The sequence below is a fragment of the Danio rerio genome, chromosome 2, assembly GCF_052040795.2.
Source record: "Danio rerio strain M-AB ecotype USA chromosome 2, GRCz13ab, whole genome shotgun sequence".
In the NCBI taxonomy this organism is placed as follows: domain Eukaryota; kingdom Metazoa; phylum Chordata; class Actinopteri; order Cypriniformes; family Danionidae; genus Danio; species Danio rerio.
The window spans coordinates 27,102,081-27,122,206 of NC_141022.1; the positions used below are offsets into that span (position 1 = coordinate 27,102,081).

Consider the following 20,126-nt stretch of genomic DNA (forward strand, 5'->3'; position numbering starts at 1 on the left):
TTAAATGAGATTTTATAAGTTGAATTAGGGCTAAAGAAATTGCTTTTTGCACAGCATTAAATTCTTTAAAAGGTAATGGAAAATTATCATTGGACATAAATTGTTCATAAGACAAGAAGTTGTCAGACTTATCAAAAATTGAGAGAATACCAATTATATTTTTGTTAAATCACGTGGATAGAAAAATACATTTATTTCTAATTCTAATGTCAGAGTTGTTCCATAAGATGCATTTATGTGGTGAGAAATTGTGGGAACAACACAATTTCAAGGATCTATGCTCTTTGATACAATCCATAGATATATACATGTATACATTTATGGATACAATCAAAGTCCCTTTTACAAAGGCAGAGGACAGCAACTTCAAAATAGGGGTTAAAGGTCAAGTTTGAGCTTAAGGGTTTTTTCATGTAGATAAATGTCATTACTTAAACATTTTCCAATGTCCTGTCTTTTACTAATTTGTATGGGCAACAAAAAAATCTTTGAAGTCATTTTTCTCAATTCAACACTCTAGCGAGTAAAGGTCTTTTGCTTTTGTAAGGTAGAAAAGTGGCAATGACTATATCTGATTTTTTAAAGACAGCTATAATAATATAACCTTAGTATATTTATTAACATTAACTAATAATAAACAACACTTGTACAGCATTTAATAATCATACTTCAACATCTAATAATGCATTTTTAAAATCGAAATATGTAATAATTTAATAATGATTTTTTTTTGTGTCATCTTGATGTGATGTTTTTTTTTCCCTTCAAAAATATTCATAAACGCATTCGAGGCTGACTGTTGGATATCTGCGCAAGTGCGCATGCGCAGCGGCGTCATTTTTAAAGGTAATCTTCAAACAAGAGGACAGGGAAGAACTTATGGGAGCAACAAATAACGTAAACTCTTACTAAATCGTCATTTATTTCTTAATTATGGCCGTGTAACGTAAAGTGTCACTAGTTAACAGTTTTGTAATTTTAGAAATAAATGTCCTGTAGGTTAAAATACACAAAACTCCCTGAAGCAGTTTGAGGGAACTTGAACATTAACTTAAAAATCTTGACATGATTCTGTATTTACAGTTTAACGTGTCGCCTAACACGACAAACAGCAAAACAATCACTTTTAATAGCTTTACTGAAACGACAGTACAGATTTTGATGCTTGAAAACGTGGTGAATTTCGCTTTTTTTCTCGCGCTTTTCACATTATGTAAATGTATCGTTAGTTACTGGACGTTATGCGACAAAGATTAAGATAATAATTACATTATACCGAAGATAATGTTTTTAATTTGACAAAGTATGCCAAAGTTACATTTACTGTGTTCAGCGGTCAACATTACGGTCCTCCAAGCTATTAACTCAGCTACCTGTTTCTTCAATGCTATTATTAGCGCGTTTGCAGTTTTCACCTTCATACTCTGGTTTCATTCACAAACACAACACAATCTTTAACGTTAGTTCTAACAAATCGTAAATTAACCAATAGTTTTAAAGCTTGTCATTTAGCCAGAGGTGTCAGTGATTCAGTAAATCACTCATGCTTTTCATTTTATGTGGAGAAGTGGTACTCAGTTGCTTTCTAACTTGTTTAGAGCTGAAATATTGATATAACAGTGGTGCTGTTCTCAGTGTTTATGCAACATTTTTTCAGTACCCTTTAAACAACCACATATCCAAACCAAGTGATACAGGATCAGGATCAAGGGATTGGCCATCATGAAAGTGTGCTTCATATAGAGTCTCCTTATTTTAGCGTAATTTAGGCAAAGCTAAATTAATTAAAACATTTTATGAATCCAATATATATCTTTCAGTTTCAGGCCTCTCTCATGATGTCAAGAAATGCTGGGACTTCCTTTGTCTTTATTGAATGATTTGTGAGCAGTATCCAGCCGTACGGGCAGCACTTCACATCAAAAGTTGAGAGGAGAAGAGTCAGGTAATTTACAGAGTTGAACTGGATTACTGATAGCTGAGTGAATACCTTTAGGACAGTGTTTTTCATTCCTGGTCCTGAGATTCACAGCTATGTACATTCTGCATGTCTTATTTTACAAACATGCTAAGTTTAGTTTATAGAGCTAATGAGTCTCTGTGTTTAGTTATAGAGAAATACAACTGTGCTTTGTGTCCTCATTACTCATCTCTGAATTAAATCACTAAAGTTAAGTAAAAGTCAGTTGTATAGTACACTCACTGGCTGTTTTATTAGGTACACGCACACGGACCCTTACTAGTACCTGATTGGACCCCCTTTTGCCTTCCGGACTGCCTTAATCCTTTGTGGCATAGATTAAACAAGGTACTGGAAATATTCTTCAGAGATTTTGCTCTAAATTGACATGATAGCATCACGCAGTTGCCACAGATTTGTCAGCTACACATCCATGATGCAAATCTCCTGTTCCATCACATCCCAAAGGTGCACTATTGGATTGAGGTCTGGTAACTGTAGAGGCCATTTGAGTACAGTGAACTCATTGTCATGTTCAAGAAACCAGTCTGAGATGATTCTCGCTTTATGACGTTGGTGCGTTATTCTTCCGGAAAAAGCCATTAGAAGATGGGTACACTGTGGTCTTAAAGGGATAGACTTGGTCTGCAGCAATACTCAGGTAGACTGTGGTGTTGACATGCACAAGATTAAACACAGTAGCTTTGTTTCCATCCAAAATATGCGAATGAACTTCATGCGCAAAACGTGCGAATAAAGCTGCGTTTCCATCTAATGAGTCAAAGCGAACAAAATCGTCACTTCCTGATTAACTGGCGCCAAATATAAACAATAAAAACAAAATTTGCTTCAGTAGGAGAAGCAGCGTCAATCTTTTCTTCATCTAATAAATTACTACACCTCAGAAGGCAATCCTGACATGTAGTGAACGCGCGGTGGCGTTTGAAGGTGTCAGGCGCAGAGCACAGACGCTCTTGATTCGGGAGGTCATTAATAATATAATAACACTAATACTGAAACGGTAAGGCGTTTAAGAATGACCAAAACAACATTTCAGATGTTTTATAATGTGCTCAGCCTGCTGGTTTATCCATTCACACACATTTTTTTTTTTATCAACACATGATCTCTTATGCTGGAGTTTGTGCGGTAAAAGTGTTTCCATCGTAGTTTATGCGCATCTTTTCTTATTGAATAAAGAGTTTATCCTAATCAGTTATGCGCATAGGTCAGGGGTCACCAACCTTTTGGAAACTGAGAGCTACTTCTTGGGTACCAGTTAGTGTAAAGGACTACCAGTTATTAAATAACACATTTTTCTTAATTTACTTTTAATTATATGTTATTATTAATAATTAATAATATTCATCTATGTGAAGACATTGATCATGTTAATGATTTCTCACAGTAACTGTCAACAATGATTTAACAAGTTAGATAAATAACAATATGCAACACTTCATTTGTCTGAAATTGTTTTTAAAGTTTTTTTAAAATATATAACAAAGTAATTTTCAAATTTACATCAATGCAAGTGTGATTTAAAAAGAATACCTATAAAAATATTAGATGCAGCTTACTCATATGTGGTGCTATGGTGAGCTATTTTTAGAACAGGCCCGCGTGTGAACTCATGTGAACCTGGCGGGCTACCATGTTGGTGACCCCTGGCACAAGTTTTTTATGCGCATTTTCAAAATCTATGCACATCTTGGCGTTTCCATCAACCATTTTTTTATGCGCATATGCAAAATGTGCCTATAAATAGGTGGATGGAAACATAGCTAATGACAGAACCACTCAGTGAATGTTCTTATTTAACTGCATATCAGAGTGAGATCAGTCAGACATCTTGTGTTGTATCATATTTTTTTCCAATTATGACTTATTGTGATAGTAAAATATGTAAAAATAGCCTGTACATATTTTATTTATTTAATACATGGAAAAAATAATTGAATATAGAAAGTGATTTGTGCTACAGTAAACAGATGCGTTGAGCCTATTTGGCTAATTCAGAGCTTAAGTGGCTTACCCGTTGAAACAATACAGTGTAATACTGCTAGTTTAGTATACAACCCTACCATATTAGTCAAACATTTTTAAGTACATTATTTAAAATTCTATATATATATATATATATATATATATATATATATATATATATATATATATACATATCTTTTAATATTTTTTTTATACAACAGTTCTGTCTGGTTCTTGAATCTGATAGCTTAGACAACAGCACAGTGCTCAGTACAGTTCTGGCGAGCTCTGAGAAGTGTGTGATGGTCGCTCTACCGCTGTATCATTCTTTTATTTTAATAATGTAACATTTTATTTTGCGACAGGTGTTTAAGTGTGTTTTTCTTTTTCTTTTGCCTACTCATTGTCATTGACTGGCATGTGTGTAGTCGACAGCACTTGGGACAAACACATAAAGGCCAGTAGGAATATCTGCTACTGCTACTCGTGTGATATAGCTCATATATATATAAATTTTTAATTAAAAACTGCTTTTATTCTAGCCAAAATAAAACAAATGTTTTTCCAGAAGAAAAAATATTATCAGACATACTGTGAAAATTTGCTTGCCCAGTTAAACATCATTTGGGAACAAAAAATTCTTAGAGTGGCAAATAATTCTTACTTCAACTATAGCCAATGAGTCAAAAAGAAACATTGACGTTAGTAGTTTCTTTGCTTAGTTTTATTTAAACTTTGGGTTGTGTGTAATAGTACACCACCTTATTTTTAGGACTACATCACTGCTCTTGATCTTTCAAATGATCAAACTAACACAGTTTATGTCAGCATGATGAACTAATAGCATGATAAAACAAAAGTTCTAAGTTAACTGCAAAGGGAGACCTTGGTTTTTACAGAGTTAGCTTAGCAAAGCCTACAATGAACGAATTTTGGGGACTACAAAAAATACTTCACAAAGGTTCGTTTACTGTGCACACAAACAGCGCAGCTAAGGGTCAGGCCAGAGGCGCTGTAACGTTATAGCAGAGATGGAGCTAAAAATGCGTCCAAACAGTGCTGTTTCCACAGAGCTTCGTCTGTTTCTGTATTTGGGTTTCCAAAGGACACGACACAAAGACAGAAGTGCTTACAGTTCATTATTAATTATGTTCCAGAGAATTATAAAATACATAGCAAGCATGATTTGACAAAACAGCTTCAGAATCTCTCCTAGTTAAGTGCTGGATTCGGTTAAAATCTCCTCAAAGCAGAAGCTGTGAACTTCAACCTGTAAGTGTTTTCATTTGTTAAAATTGTCGCATCCCACATCTTGTGCTTTATTCTTCTTTCACGATATATTACAGAAAATAACTTAATCCGATCATCAGAGAAAAAGAAATAAAACTCTCGTGCACATGCGCTTGTTGCAGAAAGTTCACACATTCACGCACACATAGACACACACACAATGGCAAACGCTCTTAAAGGAGCCGCACCCCATTTTCCCTCGTTACAGACACTTGTCAGGTTTTATTTTAGTGAGCAGGCAGGAGGTTGATTGAGGTTTACACAGCAGAAAAGCGTGTGCTTGTACGGGCGTGATGTGGAGCCGATACGCTAATCGCAGCACATTATGACGATGACCAATCAAAGTCACTTGAGGGCGGGCCTTTCAGAGGAACTAGGAAATATATCAGTCGTTTTCATGTTAGCTGAGTAGCTGTGTATAATCAAAGTGAGATATATGAAAAAATAACGCAATTTCCTTCAAGTGAAACATGAGCACACATTGCTTTGCATCTTATAAACACAACCAAGCCTTAAAATTACATTCTGGACCACCCCTTTAACAAATCAGTAAAAAAGTGGATACGACGACAAAGAAATATAATTTTTGTTTGTCATTTATAAACACAGCTGTGCTGATTAATAGTCTGTTGTATAGTAACATTTAGAAGTTTGGCGTACCTGTTGGTTTGTGTCAGTGTCATTAATAAAATCAATGCAGACAGCTCACCTTTTGGTAAAAATCTAGCTTTCAATGAGTTACTAATGAGATCTGAGGATTTTTTCCCACTCTGCAGAGCTAAATGTAATCTTAAGAGTTAATAATTATCTGGTTGTGCAGTATTTTCTTTACACTTTACCTTTTAAAGACAATATCTATAAAGGGTAATGTTCTGTATTGTGAAGTGGTAACAGTGACAAGAGAGGCAAACAGCTTACAGTGTAGCTTAGCGTTGCCATCTTATTAGCCAGTTTTGTCTGAAATGGTCTGCACAAATAACATAATCGTTTAAAATGAGATTTTGTTAAATGTATTTAGTTGTAGTTTAAAAAAAACTTTGAAGAGGCATTTATAAACAATAACAAAATAAATAAAAAATAAAGTGCCTTGTGTGTGACAACGACAACAGCGTATTAATAGAAAAAAATCATGCAATTGTTATAAATTAAAAGCAAATACAGTATATAATTTGGCCAATGAGTTTTAGGAATTTTATTGATTTTAAAAACATTTTAATAGCATCCCGAAAAACATCTCTTTTGGCTTAAACGGGTAGACAAGGCAAGTTTATTTATACAGCACATTTCATACACAATGGTAATTCAAAGTTCTTTACATGAACAAGAATAAAAAAAAAACTGAAAATAAAAATAATATAATTAATTAAAATGGATTAAATTAATTAATATATGGTAATAATTAACAAAATATGTTCAGCTTATTAAGAGTGATTTCTGGAGGATCATGTGACATTGAACAGGACTTTTGCCATGATGTTAGAAGTACAGCTTTGAAGCAGAAAGCAGTTATTAACTTATTATTTCTTTTCTGTTTTACTGTAATGATGTGGGCAGAAGAGACATCTACCAATAACATTAAAGACTCTAAACTTTTTTCCAGTTATGTACATAGATTAGCAACATTAACAATTGTATACATTCTTTTAGCTGCAAGAGACCCAGAATGCAAAATAGCACAATAGTACAAGAAAAGCAGTAATACAGTATATTTTATTTTTCAGTTTCCACTCTGGAGGAATCTGAAGTCTTTACCTCTGCACTATAGGAACGCTGAAGAAGATGAAATGCTGAAAAACTTTGTCCTACATCGACCCTCCATGAAAAGATAAAGAGTAAGGTGTCCTACAGAGATCATTGTCCTCTCTTCCTCAAAAGAGCCTATCTCCGGTTGGTTTGGTAAGATGTACACTCAGGCCCGGCGCCAGGAAGTCAAAACTGAGGGGGCACTTTAAATCCATAGGGGGGCGCTAGACCTGGTGACTGATTTTGGTCTCTTGTTTCTTTCATTTAGGCTATTTATTCACATTTATTATTAATTTGCATTACTGCCTAAGTTACTGACCTAAGGCAGTAATATAGGCTACGTTTTAATAGTAATAACAATATGCAGTTTCGCTATTACGAATTTTATTAACGATGGTAATGCATACCGCTTATTAATGCAGACGGATCATGGCTTCATTGCCAAACGAGTGCTTTAAATCATAAGTTATTCTCCTTATTTCCGTTTTATTTTAAATAACAGGCCTATGAATGTTTAAAGTTTTAGGTAAAGCAAGTGTGCCGCAAGCCTACGTTTGAGTGAAGGTTTCGGCCGTTAGATCGCCCCCTGGGGGCTGGCTGCAGTACAAGTCAAAAAGCCCGCCTCCTCCGTGTTAATGAAGGAGACTTGAGCCCAAATAAAAAAATTAATTACACTTGCAATAAAATGTCCCGAAAGATAGTTCTGGTCGATTAAGGCACTGGTTATTGTGCTGAAATAGGTGCAGATCTTCATTTTTGTGAACAGTTTGTTTTTAGCAGTAATTTAATGCTGGGCGTGTCATCGTGATTGACAGCTGTGATTGACAGTTTCTCAAAGCGCGGCGTCTGAGCTTCGGCAGGAGACTGAAGTAGACTGAAATGTTATTATTCGATTTCTGTGTTATTTTACCATGACAAAATGAGTTCAGCAGTAAACTATAGTTTCTGACATACATGATCCTGGTGGAACACTGTTTATTCGCTAAGTTCAGGGCTTTTTTCGGGCTTTATTAGTTTGCTGATACACGCCTAGCCACCCAGATAGCAAAACACAGTTCCGGCTAGATTCTCGCCTGCCGGAGACTTATCTCTTAGAGCTCAGACTGACTAATGTTACCTCTGCTGGACCTACTCCGGATGCCTGGACTCACTACCCAATTCCAGCCCGAGTCAATCGAGCCAGATGCGGCGGCCGAGCGAGCAGGCGCTGCCGCATGCGAGCCGGAATCAGCCCGCGACGCCGCGAGTAAGTTATGCGCTGCGGCCTGGAGCTGGCGCGATTGAATATATAAAACCCTCATATTTGTTAACGTTATTACATCCATTTGTGTTGATATGACAGCAAACGCATGCTGAGAAGTTCGGGGGGCGTAGTTGATTTTACATAAAGCGTTTGATTGGAAGCTCGACTCTGCTCATTTTCGCGGCTCCTCCTCTGGCTCCATCAGACAATCCTTCTGCGCATGTCTGGCTCCAATTTCAGCAGTCTTTTGCGACAGTTTGTGCCCGTCAAGCAGGCGTTTTGCCCTCAAGGCGTTCAATGGGAAAAAGGGCTGTCGCGTCGTCCATATTTTTTACAGTCATTGAGGTAAAGACGTCAAATTATGCCCACACTTGCAAGCTGACCCACAATCAGACTATTCATTTAACCTGTAAATTAATATAGTGAAATCAGCTTAACCGAGTCATCACGCTTCACGTAGCCTATTATCCAACCAATATCAGTGTTAGGGAAAAGCTAAATGTTAAAATCTAATGTCATTTAAAACAATTACTTAGTTTCATTTTAAGGCATTAGTGTAGCCAGAAAAATACCTAAAAAAGATACCAAAATTCACATGTTATTACAGTGAAAATTGGTTAAATTTTGGCACGGATAACACGCAACTCAACATGCTATATAACTTTTTTTTCATCATTTTAAATGTAAAAACAAAGATTTATCTTAGGCTATCATAAGTGTGTTTTTTCGTGATATTGTAAACCATCATAAACCATTAGGTTACTAAGCCTACCAGTCATTTTATTTATTAATTATTTAATTTATTAAGCCTTTTTTAATAGCTTGTTTTCAGATTATTTTCATTTTAGGGCCATGAGCTACAAGTCAAAACAAACTCGATATGTTGTATTTTAGCTCTTAAAATAGATCTACAATATATTTTATGTTGTTTAATTTTGCATGAGCAAAAAGCAGTATAGCATAAATGACATATTTTTAAAAGATTATCATTCAGCCTACCTGCAGCAGAGGTTTCTCGGTTGATCCGCGATAAATCCACTTAAGCACTATATTCCATTTATAACACTGCAAACTTGACTTAATAAACGCAAAAGGCATTTATTATGTGTTATACCTTGACTGCTGCTGCATAATGGGATGTTTCTCTACACAACTGTAAAATTGCGCTTTTTAACAAAATGAAAGCAAATATTCAGAGAGTTCTGCGTTTTGTCAATTTTAGTTTAATTGTAATAATATTATTAAAAAATAGCCTAATATTAATAAATAAATTAAAATATTATTTATAGTGTAGCCTACTGTGGGACTGTGCAGTAAACTATTTGTTTTAATTAAAACATGTTTATTAGGCTACATCTTCCTGAACTAATAAATGACTGGCAGTTGCGTCTCTGCTAAAATTAATTTAACAGCAAATTTCTTATGTGTTTTTTCCTTTTAGAGCTCAAGAGAGTTGTGTTTAAATAATTAGTTAACCAAAGCATGTAATGAATTAAGCTGCTCCTATCATGTCACCCACTTTTCTCCCTTGTGAGTTGAGTGCGCCTCCATCGCCGTGTGCGCGTTTTAAAGGCTATTTACGGGCGCACCTGACCTGACGCGGGGACCGGATCTCTGAACTATAGGACTAGCTTTAATCTCACCATTTTCATAATTCAATTGCTATGTCATATATTTTAAAATATTTAAATGTGTGTTCTTAAGGTTGGAACGACGGGGGTGTTAATAATTAATGACAGAAAGAATTTTCAGTTTGAGTGAACAATCCTTTATAAAAACTGGGGGGGCACAAACTCTTTCTGAGGGGGCAATGCCCCCCTTTGCCCCCCCCGTAGCGCCGGGCCTGTGTACACTTGTATTCTCTCTCAGGTGTCCAGCATCTCATACTGCCTCTTCAACTCTGTCTGAAAGAGTCCCCAGTAGTCATAAAGATCTCAAATACTCCCTAGAGATATCAGCATGCCCATCCTCTTGAACCAAAACTGCTGATGTATTATTGGGTACACCAAATACGGCTAGAATTATAAGTCCGTAAAGATTTTTCCTCACATATCTTTATTCTAAATGTGTTTACTTATAGTAATTATAAGACTGTTTTGGTTTCTAATCTCTTGGAGTGGTCGAATCATGGAATTACGAACTTAAAGGTTCCATGAAATTAAAATAAAACATTTTTAGATGTTAGTTTCAGTCTGTTAGTTTTAAGTATATCTTTTATCTTGTGTGCTCCAAAACAATGACAATTTGCCTTGAGAAAATATAAAACTTATATAAACATATAAAGCTTTTCACTTGACACAATGGATCAACGATTTGTTTCACGTCAGCTCATACTGCAGTTTCTCTTCTAATCCTGACCAATCAATGCTTCCTAGTATCTGACATACCCCGCCCCCTTTAAGACGCTTCACATTTGTTTTTCATTTGATGCGCTTGAGCTCAACCACTCTCACTGGCAGAGCTGTGAGAAAACAAAACACTATTGGCTGTTCTTTTCAAGGGGATGAGCTAATCTGTCTCCTGATACTGAAACTCCTAACTGTTTTAAGACTTCTGGTTTGAGGAGCTAAGATGTAAGTCGCGTTTTCAGTTTCTCCTGCAGCGTGCATATCAATATTTCAGTCTTTAGCCTTTTTTGTTCCCTCCAACCTGCCTACAATGTCCATAAAAACTAACTTGTTTATATGTTTAAATATTAAGAACAAACCCAGTAAAGCTGCTAATCCATCATAGTCTCATCAGCAGCCTGTACTTTCTGATGGGCTTGCTTTGCCTCAGCCCTGATAGCTCAGAGGTGCATATGGAGCTCCCAGTCGACAACACAGCTCTTAAAGCTGAACTTTTGTCTTCTCTATGCAATGATATTGCAGGGATTCTGTGCCCCGAGTTGCAAACTGTAAAAACAAATTTTTTCTAATACTGTGGCCACAGTACAGGGCGATGTGGCAATGTCACTATGATTAAAAAAAAGACATGTCTGATTCTTCTTTTTCTGACCTGACCTCAAAGGTAGCTCACGTCTGTGCAGCATTTGGGGAAGTGCGTCCACAGCTGCTGGGGAATCTCTGAAGTCAAGTTGGATTTCTGTATCCAGCCTGACTGCACTTCTTGTTCAATGGCTTGAAGTGGCACTTTGTTTGCCCAGAGGAGTCAAAGGTAGACAATTCTCTATTTTTCAAAGTAGTAAGATCGAAGTCATGAGAGAGATGGTAGCCCATGTACAGTAATTAATTGTTTTTTGCATATGGTAACTTAGTAAAGTCTGCTGACTTTCGGGTCTCTTGACCAATCCAGACTGATCATATTGGTCATTGTTACATGTCCATGTATTTGATTATTTATTTTTGCTATTTTGTTGCCCTCAACAGTTTTTGATTACTTTCTTTGAGTTGTTCTTTTATTTGTGATCAGCCTTAGTTTTATTTTGATTCCTTCCATACTTTGTTATAAATTTCTTATTTTAATAAATAACCCTGGACTGATCCCTTTTGGTTTACCTTTATTTGTGTTATGACTGTGGCTGTAACATAATTGAGGACTATTCCTAAATTGTTTGATTATGTTTTTCAGCTGTTTAGTGTGGAAAGAAGTGGCCACACCGTTCTTTTCGTGATTCATCTGGATTTGCTTTTGTGTGAGTGACTTCTTGCATCCTAAGCAAGTATTTGCCCTATTTATACTAGTTGTTGGGTAGGTTGTGGACCTGCAACTTTTTTTGCCTTTCTTGTTTTTGTAGTTATTACGCTTCAGAGCCACTTGCTGCTGATCTAGTAATTGAGTCTGTGTATGGTGTTCATGATTTTAGCATTTAAAGTAATTTCTTAGCTCATTTCAATGAATCGGATTCAATCAGATCAAAAGATTCACACTTTATCTACCATTTGTCCAGCAAATAGAAGACATTGTATCTTACCAATCTCGTTTATATTATTTCCTTTTTCAACAATAATAACATAACACAGTATTGGGTTAACTTTTAGCAAGGAAACAAAATCTACAGCTCGAGGATATGACTTAGAAGTCCATAAACACGAACACAGTTCTTACAAAATGAGAACAAAGATTTATTGAGCTACACTTTGATACATGAAACTAACTACGTAATAAGCAAACAACAAACAAACGCACACACACACATTCACACATACACACAAAGGCAGTTCAGAGGATGCAAAATAAGTTGACAGCTGCCACAAATGAATTCTAGTACTTCTTACTAGATCTTAAAAATCAGACCTGAGAAACCACAAGAGCAGGGTTTTGGCTTATCTTTAACTGCTTAAGATCATTCTGCACCAGATCAGCAAGAGACAGCGTTTGTTTGTTACTTGTGCATTTGCGGAAGTCGAGTTTCCCTTGCCAGGCTGGCCTCAGGGAAGCACAGTGCTCCTGATTGCGCGGTGACTCGCTTCGGTGACGTCTTTGGGATTCCTTTGCTTGTGAGTGGCTGTCGTCCTAGGTTATCTAGTTGACGGACTACTGAGAGTCGATTTGCAGAAGTTCGTGTGGTTTCGGCATTCCGGAAACTTAAGAGGTTTGCATTGAAAGTTTGTGATGACCCAATCGCATGGCGGCGCAGTGTCTGGACAGGCGAGAGGAAGCAAAGAGCAACAGCGAGCGTGAGCCAGCTAATGCAAAAAGTAATGTTTTCTTGTTGCAGGGTGCTTTTAAGTGACCTGGTTTGGTCCATCTTCCAATAAACAGTTGCCATGAAGGGCGGGGCCATGCCCTGTACCATCGAAGTAAGGGTCAATCATTAACAGACTGCATGTTGATTTCAGGCGAAGCAGTGGCACAGTAGGTAGTGCTGTTGCCTAATTGTTGATTAATTGGGTAGGCAGAATTGTTCGTAGTGTTTGAGTGTTTGTGGATGTTTCCCAGTGATGTGTTGCGGCTGGAAGGGCATCCGCTGCGTAAAAACGTGCTGGATAAGTTGTTGGTTCATTCCGCTGTGGCGACCCCAGATTAATAAAGGAACTAAGCCGAAAAGAAAATGAATGAATAAATGAATGAATGAATGAATGTTGATTTCACGTGGTAAAATCTCTTGTAAGCTTGTAACTATCTTACTTCAAATGTTACAAGACAAATACTGTTTGTACTTCTAGTTTTTCATGTACACCGCTCTTACAGCTGAATAGGTGCTGAGACTAAAATGATTTTAAACAAGACTCAATGCAACAGTGCAGCGCAGGACAGGATTTGATTGTGACTTCAGGTTCTTTCCATTATCCGCGGCCTGCAAAACTGCAGCAAAATGGATATAATATACATGGATGAAAGCAAATGAAATTATATTTATCTACGCACGGCACGGAAGAAACAAGGATGCATTAGGGTCCTTTCAGACTGGAGGCGGATGGAGGACTCGCCACCTGCACGAGTTTTCCATGTTTTTGTTCAGTAAAGCGAATCGTAGCTTCAGGTCTAATCATCACTAAAGTGATCATCAACAGTGTCACATTTGTATTTGCTGAAATCTAACACAATGTTGCTCTTGGCATATGTGTTTATTGTTTTTTTTTAAATAAGAGTTTCATTTTGGCAATAGCCTTTTGTATTAAATAGCCGATTTGATCTATACAAAACTTTTCACTGAGCTCAGTAAAATATTCTTTGATAAGTTATTAATAATCTGTTCAATAATTCGTTAAAGGCAAAACAAATGGTAAAATATAGATTGTAATTGACTATAATATAGTCTAGTTTAAATAAATAAATAAAATATAGCCTATTTTAATAGCCTATAAATAAGTATAGCTCTAACATATTTTTAAATTAAATAAATAGGTTATTTTCTGAAGAATGCGCATGTCCATGTTTATCATACCATCGAATTAAACACAAAACAATATCTCGTGTGTATTTCGTATATTTGAAGGAGCAGTCAATGTATGCACTGAAAATAGGTTATAGGCCACCTTAAAACTTAAATAGGCTATTAATACCGGATATAAAAGATAAATAACTTTTTTTGTAAAAAGAGAATCTTCCGGTAGTACTGTCACAAAGGAGTCCTAAATTACAAACGATTGTTTATTAAATTAACGCAACACATTTTATTGCAGAACATTTAAGCTGGTTTCAGCTCTTAGTTCTTTCATTTTCAGTTGTTTTTTTATCGTTTTATTTAACTTGTTTGTTAATTCAATTTTATTTAAAAATTTAAACAGTTTTGTTATTTAGCCTATTATTTTTATGCAACAAAAGTTGCAAACTTATTTGCTATGAGAGGTGAGAGAGAAACAGAGCGCAAGAGAGCGGAAAGTGTCGGTCAAGTGATGTTGATGTGAACAGCTGAAGCTGTCAAATTATTTGTAGTTCATTTATTATTAATGTTGATGATTAAAAATAAAAATACTATTCATTTTATTTAATAATGTAATTAAAACATGTAATAGTTCTACATTAATGCGAAACGAGCTAAATATCGTCTGTAAAATCGTCATAGGTTTCAGCTCTTGGCAATTCTTTCCCTATCGTCGATACACGAGAGATTGTCTTTCATTCGTATCCATTAATTTCCAGAGATCTCTTTGTCTCTTAGCAGGATGTCCCATATGACTAACGTAAGACCAGGGAGTCATTCTAAAGTCTCGTGAGGTGGTTCCCGCTGAAAATCCTGTAAGGCCCCATGGTTAGCTGATTAAATCATTTACCAAGTTGGGTGACGGGTACCCGAACATCTGTGGCCAAAGTATTGGTCAAAATAGTCAAAATCAATTAGTGCTCTGTTATCCTGATGGTATAGGCCCTCGAGCCAGTTCAGTGACCAGACAATGTGGCATTGGTAGTGCAGTTTTAGTGAGTGCACTTGAGATGGGAGTTGCTAATGTTCTGTTGCTTAAAATCAATCTACAGTCTGAATTAGTGAGTGGTGACGTGATCGTTGGTGTTCATTCTTCTCTTCATATTGCTGATGTAACATTCACTCTAGGCAAGGATTTGGCAGAAGGTAGTGTACGGAGTGATTTTTTTAACAAGTCACCTAAATTTGTTTTTACCACTTGTCGCTGGTACTGATGACTGTGCACTGTTTTCACTGTGTGCGCGGTTACTCTTTCCATAAATAAATCTGCTGAGATTTCTGATAACGTAGATTTTTTGTGACAGATTTGTTGCGAATCCTAACACCATTGATTTGTTCTTTGTCCCTCTACAGGAAAAGGCAGATCTGATTCAGTACTAAGAAGGATGCTATAGGCTGTGCTGACTTATAGAGAAGTAATGATTCACCTGACTCACGATTCGATACGATTCACGATTTAGTCATGATTTTTAACAAAATATTTTGAAACAAATTTAAGGTAAAGAACCCTTTAATTTTTTTCTGAAATGCTTCACAATTTTGCAAAATATAATGTATTTTCAGATTCCAAAAAAATAAAATAAAGGAATACAAACTAAAGAAGGCTCAATAATATAAACAAACTAAAACTGTGACTGTGCTGGGATTTTACATTTTTAAAAAGAGATATCAGCATATTTATGTTTTCTGGCATAAGCTGAGATCTTTGCACTTTTACAGTGTCCCCTGCTGATAAAAACTGAGATGGCTAGTGTGGAGAGGTAAACTTTTCCTAAACCAGAGAGCAGGGTGTACATAGGTGGTCAATTGACCCTCTTATTTGCAGGTAAAGCAAGAATTATGCCTGTAAACACAGCGCCCCCTCTGCTCAAAACATGTATCGCGTTTCATTCAACATTTCAATCGGTTTAAATTGTCACATATTTGTACCGATTACATCCCAACTGACTTGTCTTTGTGTCCCAAGATGTTAACTGATGATCAAAAATCTAATTCTACTCTTGCCTTAATTTTTGAATTGGCTTGACTAGAGCTGGAGAATTCTGGGAAAGTGAGAAAGTGGGTTTCCTCAAGTCTTACTGAAGACTGGAATGTACTAAACCAAATCGTAATTCCAGTAGTTTATCAAGACATGATTTTAGACTTTGCACACAACAGTGCAGCTGATCATTTAGGTGTTTTAAACATGTACGACTGAATTTTGCGAAAGTTAAATTGGCCTGATTTAAAACAGGAGGTCTCACAATTTTGTAAGACTTGACACATTTGTCAAGTGGTTGGGAAACCCAACCAAAAACTTCAACTTGCACCACTTTTATCTAATTCCGATGGTTTCTGAGGCATTTGAACATATTTCATTCGAGTGTGTAGGACCTCTTCCACATTCAAAATCTGGCAATAAGTACCTGTTAACGATTATGTGCGCAACTGCACATTTTCCTGAGGCCAATCCTTTACATTTTGTAACTGCTAGAGCGATCACCAAAACACTGGTTAAGTTTTTCACGGTCTTTGGTTCAGAGTGATCATGGAACAAATTTTACATCTCAAACGTTTTCTCAAGAGCTTAAACGACTCGCCATTAAACATAACATCTCCACTGCTTATCATCCAGAGAGTCAAGGTGCTTTAGAGAGGTTTCATCAGACAGATAAGGTCTATAAATTCTCACATACTCTTTTGAGCTTGAGAGAGGAAGAAATTCTGTGGTTGCTTTTCGCTTCACGAGAGGTGATACAAGAATCACTGGGGGAGAACTTTTTTGGGCACACTTTTTGCTGTCCTTTAGCTGTATTGAAAGAGAAGTGACTCTCTGATTTAAAAAGCACCACTGTTCCTGAATATTTTTCACAGTTTCGTACATGTTTATACAGGGCTGTGACAGTGAAAATTTTTATAACTGCAGTGGGAAGACTGCCGGTGTTGCAGTTGCAGTGGTTTTGTTTACTCAAAACTGAAAATTCATTCTGTCATTAATTACTAATCTTTTATTATAACATTTTTTAATATGAAAATGCAATAAAGTATGAAAAATGTGAAATTAAAGCAATAGTCCAGAGAGCTGGTTTTCCGTGTAAGTTCAGGTGCACCGTTTATAGCCTTTAAAGTGTACACGTGGCGGCGGAGGCTGGACTAGTAGATGGCATGAAGGTCCAGCCGCCTAATTCATTACATGTTTTGGTTAACTAATTCTTTAAATACAACTCTCTTGAGCTTTAAAGGGAAAAACTCAGAAAAAGTTTTCTGTTAAATTAATTTTAGCAGTGACACAACTGACAGTCACTTTCACTTTAGTTTTTCAGTTAGGATAAATATTAGGAGTAACCTAAAAAAATGTTTAGTTAGACACTGCACAGTCCTACAATAGTCTACACTATAGTTAATATTATAATATCATTTCATATCATATCATTATCTCATTTTCATCAATAATATTAAAACTAAGCTATAAAATTGATAAAACGCAGAACCCTTAAAAATATTTGCTTTCATTTTGACATCTCTAAAGCGCACTTTTACAGTTGTGTAAAGAAACATCCCATTATGCAGCAGCAGTCTCAAGTTGGAACACTTAAAAAAATGACTTGAGTTTAAAGATGATCGGCCTGTGAGGTCAAGTTTATAGTGGTAGTAAGTAAGTGGATGCCACAGATCAACCTCTCACTTGCGCTGCAGGTATCCTGCATGATAATGTAGGGTAGAGAGTTCTCTTGTCACGTGATAATAAAGATATTGAGAAGGACCTGCACACAGTCTTGAGCACAGACAGACACACATGAGCAAACGCAACGAAATGAGAAGGAAACATAGAAGCGTTGCCCAGATAGGACACGATAATAAACTTCAACTGGCGAGCTGAGCTGAATCAAAACAGCTGAGTACCGTCATAACATGTGACCATAATAAATACACGTGGACAACCTAAACAAAACAAACCTACAAGACAAAACAGGCACTCCGGACATCTCTGTTTTGCTACACCAATGCCTTAAAATGTAACTAAGTAACACATTTAGCTACTATTTTTTAGATGACATTAAATTGTAACATTTACCTTTTTCCTAACGCTGATATTGGTGTGAAAATGAAGCATGATGACTCGGTTATGATGTATTTACCTGTTATATAAAAAGTGGGTTAGCTTGCTGGTGTAGGCATAGTTTGACATATTTTCCTAAAACTTTAAACATTTATGTTATTTAGAAAAAAACAGAAAGAAATAAGGAGAATAAAATATAATTTAAACCACTCGTTTGGCACTGAAGCCACGATCCGTGTCTGCGTAAATAAACAGTGTTGTTGCTAACCTTCATTAATAAAGTCAGTAATAGCGAAAGTGTGCATAGCCTATTATTATAGCTATAAAAAGTATATTACTGGTCTAAGTCAGTAACTTGCATCTAAATTGTCGGTGCAGTGCAGGTTTATTGCATGTACGAATCAGATTATGAACAATAATTAAGAGCAAGTTTTTCCTTTATTACATTCTTACCGTAAGGTGTTTTATTTATTTATTTGTTTTTTTTATTAATTAAAGGGGTGAGGACATTATTACTGGCAAAATGTTCCTTCCGTACCACCAACAGGTTATGCCTCTTTACGTAACAGCGACATACAGTTGAGGGTAGGTTAAGCAATTCTAAGATGCTCACAACTTTGACGAGCTTTTGGATGCAAGCGATGCAGGAGCTGTTCTGCAGCAAAGGGTTGCTGATAAAGTGGAATACCCAGTTTGTTACTTTTCAAAGAGGTTTACATCTGCACCACGGATGTATTCTGCTATTGAAAAAGAGGATTAAGCAATGGTTCTTGCTATTCAACATTTCGAGAGTTATTTGTCAAACTGTCATCTGATTGTTGTAGATTGTGACCATAACCCACTCACCTTCCTAAATTCTATGCGTTTATAACTATTTTTGTAGTGTCATTAAAACGTGGCTTCTTGTCTTAAACGATGACTCAAGCTTTCATAGTATTACTTTTAAAAAAGGAAAAAGATCCCACCTCTTGTAACTCCTATAGGCCCTTTTCATTAATAAATGCTGATGCTAAAATGTTGGCTATTCATGTTGTAAAGATACTTCCATATGTATATCTGAATTGCAAAAAGGTTTTATGTATGGGAGACATGTGTTCTTTAATGTTCATACTCTTTTATATATATAAATATTTCCTACCATTTCTCTGTTGTCACTGAGGTTGTAATTGCTCTTGATGCTGAAAAAGCATCATTTAGATGAATGGTCATATCTCTTTGCTGTATTTAAAAAAATTGGGCTTGTGAATAATTTTATTTTATGGATTCATCTCTTATATGCTCACCCCAGGCCAGCATACCCACAGATGGTATGCATTCACAATACTTTAAATTAGGCCGGGGTACACAGCAGGGATGCCCACTCTCCTCTCTAATATTTGCCCTGGCTGTTGAGCCACTGTCAATTGCCTGACGTTCATCTGTTTCATTTGAAGGAATCTCCCGTTCTGATATTGCAACTGAATTATCACTTTATGCCGATGACTTTTGGTATTATGTCTGTAACCCGATCACTGCCATTTCTTCTATCATTTCCTTTCTTAACAAAATTTGCTCATGTTCTGGTTGTAAAATTAATTTTCAGAAGAGTGAGAGTTACCCTTTTAATTCTTTGGCATTGCAACTTAAAGACTCTAATGTTTCATTTAGGCTGTGTAAATCTGGTATAACATTTATCCCAAGATGTTTAAAACCAGATCTCTTTCATCGTTCTTCTCCACTAATTATTCTCCTTTTTTGGCTCAATCTAAATCTGACCCCCAAAGGTGGCACAATCTTCATTTCTTCCTTAATTGGAAGAATTAACACAGTCAAAATGAATATTCTCCCTAAATTATTATTTTTATTTTAGCGTATTCCGTTGTTTTTGCCAAATAGCTTTTTTAAGTCTATTGACCAAATTGTTACACCCTTTCTGTGGTATGGTAAAGTACCTTGTATTCTTAAACTAGTACTTGAAAATCATAAACTGTGTGGGGTTATCTCTACCCAACTTTAAGTTTTACTTCTGGTCAGCTAACATTCATAAGATTATGTTTTGGTTTAACTCATCTTATGC

At 36.1% G+C, this 20,126-nt stretch overlaps 1 protein-coding gene across 1 annotated transcript in view; it reads left to right on the forward strand.

Moving 5' to 3' along the window:
- Nucleotides 1–20,126, forward strand: part of csrnp1a (cysteine-serine-rich nuclear protein 1a) — an 811,199-nt gene that overhangs the window by 448,519 nt on the left and 342,554 nt on the right. The window lies entirely within an intron of this gene.